This window comes from Arachis hypogaea, chromosome 12 (assembly GCF_003086295.3).
Source record: "Arachis hypogaea cultivar Tifrunner chromosome 12, arahy.Tifrunner.gnm2.J5K5, whole genome shotgun sequence".
In the NCBI taxonomy this organism is placed as follows: Eukaryota; Viridiplantae; Streptophyta; class Magnoliopsida; order Fabales; family Fabaceae; genus Arachis; species Arachis hypogaea.
The window spans coordinates 26,410,123-26,415,688 of NC_092047.1; the positions used below are offsets into that span (position 1 = coordinate 26,410,123).

The following is a 5,566-nucleotide window of genomic DNA, read 5'->3' on the forward strand; positions in this document are numbered from 1 at the left end:
TTGTTCTTCCTCTTGAAGATCTTATGGAGTGCTTGAGCTCCTCAATGTCTCTTCCTTGCCTTTGTTGCTCCTCTCTCATGGTTCTTCGGTCTTCTCTAATTTCATGGAAGAGGATGGAATGCTCTTGGTGGTCCACCCTTAGTTGTCCCATGTTGGAACTTAATTCTCCTAGGGAGGTGTTGATTTCCCAATAGTTTTGTGGAGGAAAATGCATCCCTTGAGGCATCTCAGGGATTTCATGATGAGGAATTTCCTTATGTCCATGAGTGGGATCTCTTGTTTGCTCCATCCTTTTCTTAGTGATAGGCTTATCCTCATCAATGAGGATGTCTTCCTCTATGTCAATTCCAGCTGAATTGCAGAGGTGACAAATGAGGTGAGGGAAGGCTAACCTTGCCAAGGTAGATGGTTTATCCGCCACCTTGTAGAGTTCTTGGGAGATAACCTCATGAACTTCTACTTCCTCTCTAGTCATGATGCTATGAATCATGATGGCTCGGTCTATAGTAACTTCAGACCGGTTGCTAGTGGGAATGATTGAGCGTTGGATAAACTCCAACCATCCCCTAGCCACGGGCTTGAGGTCATGCCTTCTTAGTTGAACCGGCTTCCCTCTTGAATCTCTCTTCCATTAAGAGCCCTCTTCACAAATGTCTATGAGGACTTGGTCCAACCTTTGATCAAAGTTGACCCTTCTAGTGTAGGGGTGTGCATCTCCTTGCATCATGGGCAAGTTGAATGCCAACCTTACATTCTCCAGACTAAAATCTAAGCATTTCCCCCGAACTATTGTAAGCCAATTCTTTGGGTCTGGGTTCACACTTTGATAATGGTTCTTGGTGATCCATGCATTGGCATAGAACTCTTGAACCATTAAGATTCCGACTTGTTGAATGGGGTTGGTGAGAACTTCCCAACCTCTTCTTCGAATCTCATGTCGGATCTCCGGATATTCACCCTTTTTGAGTTTGAAAGGGACCTCGAGGATCACCTTCTTCTTGGCCACAACTTCATAGAAGTGGTCTTGGTGCACCCTTGAGATGAATCTCTCCATCTCCCATGACTCGGAGGTGGAAGCTTTTGTCTTCTCTTTCCTCTTTCTAGAGGTTTCTCCAGCCTTAGATGCCATAAATGGTTATGGAAAAACAAAAAGCAACGCTTTTACCACACTAAACTTAGAAGGTTTGCTCGTCCTCGAGCAAAAGAAGAAAAAAGAGAGTGGAAGAAGAAGAAATAGAGGAGATGGAGGGGGCTTAGTATTTCGGCCAAGGGGGAGAAGTAGTGTGTATGTTGTGTGAAAATGAAGGAGTGAAGATGGGTTTATATAGGAGTGGAGAGGGGAGTATGGTTCGGCCATTATGGGTGGGTTTGGTTGGGAAAGTTATTTGAATTTGAATGGTGAGGTAGGTGGGATTTTATGAAGGATGGATATGAGTGGTGAAGAGAATGGTGGGATTTGATAGGTGAGGGGTTTTTGGGGAGGAGGTTGGTGAATGGGTGAAGAAGAGAGAGAGAGAGAGAGAGGTGGGATAGGTGGGGATCCTGTGGGGTCCACAGATCCTGAGGTGTCAAGGATATCTCATCCCTGCACCTAGTGGCGTGCAAAAATGCCCCTTTCTGCCAATCTTGGCGTTAAACGCCGGGCTACTGCCCATTTCTGGTGTTTAAGTCCAGCTTCTTGCCCTTTTCTGGCGTTAAACACCAGTCTGGTGCCCATTTCTGGCGTTAAACGCCCAGAATGGTGCCAGACTGGGCGTTTAACGCCCATTCTGCTACCCTTACTGGTGTTTAAACGCCAGTAAGTTTTTCCTCTAGGGTGTTCTATTTTTAATACTGTTTTTCCTTCTGTTTTTTCTTTTTCAATTATTTTTGTGACTTCACATGATCATCAACCTACAGAAAACATAAAATAACAATGGAGAATAAATAAAATTAGGTTGCCTCCCAACAAGCACTTCTTTAATGTCAGTAGCTTGACAGTGGGCTCTCATGGAGCCTCACAGATACTCAGAGCATGATGATGGCCTCTCAACACCAAACTTAGAATTTGGTTGTGGCCTCCCAACACCAAACTTAGAGTTTGAATGTGGGGATTTTGTTTGACTCTGTATTGAGAGAAGCTTTTCATGCTTCCTCTCCATGGTTACAGAGGGAGATCCTTGAGCCTTAAACACAAAGGAGTCCTCATTCACTTGAAGGACTAATTCTCCTCTGTCTACATCAATCACAGCTTTTCCTGTGGCAAGGAAGGGTCTACCCAGGATGATGGATTCATCTATACATTTCCCAGTGTCTAGGATTATGAAATCAGCAGGGATGTACTGGTCTTCAACCTTTACCAAGACATCCTCTACAAGTCTATAAGCCTGTTTCTTTGAATTGTCTGCCATCTCCAGTGAGATTCTTATAGCTTGTACCTCAATGATCCCTAGCTTCTCCATTACAGAGAGAGGCATGAGGTTTATGCTTGACCCTAGGTCACACAGAGCCTTCTCAACGGTCATGGTGCCTATGGTACAAGGTATTGAGAACTTTTCAGGATCTTGTCTCTTCAGAGGTAATTTCTGCCTAGTTAAGTCATCCAGTTCTTTAGTGAGCAATGGAGGTTCATTCTCCTAAGTCTTATTACCAAATAACTTGGCGTTTAGCTTCATGATTGCCCCAAGGTACTTAGCAACTTGCTCTTCAGTAACATATTCATCCTCTTCAGAGGAAGAATACTCATCAGAGTTCATGAATGGCAGAAGTAAATTCAATGGAATCTTTATGGTCTCAGTGTGAGCCTCAGATTCCCATGGTTCCTCATGAGGGAACTCCTTGGAGGCCAGTGGACGTCCAGTGAGGTCTTCCTCAGTGGAGATAGCTGCCTCTTCCTCCTCTCCAAGTTTGGCCGTGTGGGTCATGTTGATGGCCTTGCACTCTCATTTTAGATTCTCTTCTGTATTGCTTGGAAAAGTACTAGGATGGAGTTCAGTAACTTTCTTACTCAGCTGACCTACTTGTGCCTTCAAATTTCTAATGGAGGACCTTGTTTCAGTCATAAAACTTTGAGTGGTTTTAATTAGATCAGAGACTACAATTGCTAAGTCAGAGTGGCTTTGCTTAGAATTCTCTGTCTGTTGCTAAGAAGATGATGGAAAAGGCTTGCTATTGCTAAACCTATTTTTTCCACCATTATTGTTATTGAAGCCTTGTTGAGGCCTCTGTTGGTCTTTCCATGAGAGATTTGGATGATTTCTCCATGAAGGATTGTAAGTGTTTCCATAGGAATCTCCCATGTAATTCACCTCTTCCATTGCTGGGTTCTCAGGATCATAAGCTTCTTCTTCAAATGAAGCTTCTTTGGTACTGCCTGTTGCTGCTTGCATTCCAGACAGACTCTGAGAAATCATATTGACTTGTTGAGTCAATATTTTGTTCTGAGCCAGTATGGCATTCAGAGTATCAATCTCAAGAACTCCTTTCTTCTGATTTGTCCCATTATTCACAGGATTCCTTTCAGAGGTGTACATGAATTGGTTATTTGAAACCATTTCAATGAGTTCCTGAGCTTCTGCAGGCGTCTTCTTCAGATGAAGAGATCCTCCAGCAGAGCTGTCCAATGACATTTTGGACAGTTCAGACAGACCATCATAGAAGATACCTATGATGCTCCATTCTGAAAGCATGTCAGAAGGACACCTTCTGATCAATTGCTTGTATCTTTCCCATGCTTCATAGAGGGATTCACCTTCCTTCTGTCTGAAGGTTTGGACTTCCACTCTAAGCTTGCTCAATTTTTGAGGTGGAAAGAACTTTGCCAAGAAGGCATTTACTAGCTTTTCCCAAGAGTTCAGGCTTTCTTTAGGTTGTGAATCTAACCATGTTCTAGCTCTGTCTTTTACAGCAAAGGAAAAAAGCATAAGCTTGTAGACCTCGGGATCAACCCCATTAGTCTTGACAGTGTCACAGATTTGCAAGAATTCAGCTAAGAACTGATGAGGATCTTCCAATGGAAGTCCACAAAACTTGCAATTCTGTTGCATTAGAGAAACTAATTGAGGCTTAAGCTCAAAATTGTTTACTCCAATGGCAGGGATAGAGATGCTTCTCTCATAAAAGTCAGGAGTAGGTGCAGTAAAGTCACCAAGCACCTTCCTTGCATTGTTGGCATTGTTGTTATTTTCGGCTGTCATGGCTTCTTCTTGTTTGAAAATTTCTGTTAGGTCCTCTCCAGAGAGTTGTACTTTAGCTTCTCTTAGCTTTCTCTTCAAGGTCCTTTCGGGTTCAGGATCAGCCTCAACCAGAATGTCTTTGTCCTTACTCCTGCTCATATGAAAGAGAGAAAAAAAAGTATGGAATCCTCTATGTCACAGTATAGAGATTCCTTGAGGTGTCAGAGGATAAGAAAAATAGAAGGAGGAGGTAGAAAGAGAAGAATTCGAACTTATCAAGAGGGATACAGTTCGAATTATTGATAGTGGAGGAGTGTTAGTCCTTAAATAGAAGGATGTGAGAAGAGAGGAAGAATTTTCGAAATTAAAGTAAAAGATTTTGAAATAATTAAAAGAAATTTTGAAAATTTGGTAAAGGTTTTTCGAAAATTAAGATTGGGAAAGAAATTAAGTGATTTTTGAAAAAGATTTTGAAATTAGAAATCAAAAAGATATGATTGAAACTTAATTTTGAAAAATATGTGATTGAAAAGATATGATTGAGAAGATATGATTGAAAATCAAATTAAAAAGAGAAAGTTTTAAAATTAAAGTTGATTACTTGACTAACAAGAAATTAGAAGATATGATTCTAGAATTAAAACTTTTGATCCTTTCTTAATAGGCAAGTAACAACTAGAAAATTTTGAATTAAATTATTAATTGTAGCAAAGATTTTCGAAAATAGTAATAAATAAAAAATATTGAAAAGAAATTGATTTTGAAAAGATATGATTGAGAATATATGATTTGAAAAAGATTTGATTTTGAAAAATTATGAAGATTTGAAAAAAAAATGAATTAAAAACAAAATCTTCCCTCTAGTGTCCTCCTGGCGTTAAACGCCCATAATGGTATCCATTCTGGCGTTTAACGCCCAAAATGCTACCTTTTTGGGCGTTAAACGCCCAGCCAGGTACCCTGGCTGGTGTTTAAACGCCAGTTTTCCTTCTTCACAGGGCGTTTGAACGCCCAGCTTTTTCTGTTTAATTTCTCTGCTGAATGTTCTGAATTTTCAATTCTCTGTATTATTGACTTGAAAAGACACAATTTTGAAAATATTTTTGAATTTTTAATGATGAGAAACAATAAAAAAATGCAGCTAAGATCAAATAAACAATGCATGGGAGACACCAAACTTAGAAGTTTGTATACTAAGGACTATAACAATTTGAAAATGCATGTAAGAAACAACAAAAGACACAGAATAAGAGAAATTAAAGATCATAGCACTAAAATCATCAAGAACAACTTGAAGATCAATGAAGAACATAATGCATATATTCAAAACAATGCAAGAAGAATAAAGACATGTAATTGACACCAAACTTAAAAATTGATATTAGACTCAAACAAGAAACATAAAATATTTT

General features: G+C 39.9%; 1 non-coding gene across 1 annotated transcript; it reads left to right on the plus strand.

The window, feature by feature from the left end:
• Positions 1–3,662: 3,662 nt before the first annotated feature.
• LOC112732167 (small nucleolar RNA R71) lies at positions 3,663–3,770 on the plus strand. The gene has a single exon (XR_003167904.1). It is a non-coding gene; the product is annotated as a small nucleolar RNA R71 (small nucleolar RNA).
• Positions 3,771–5,566: the final 1,796 nt, after the last annotated feature.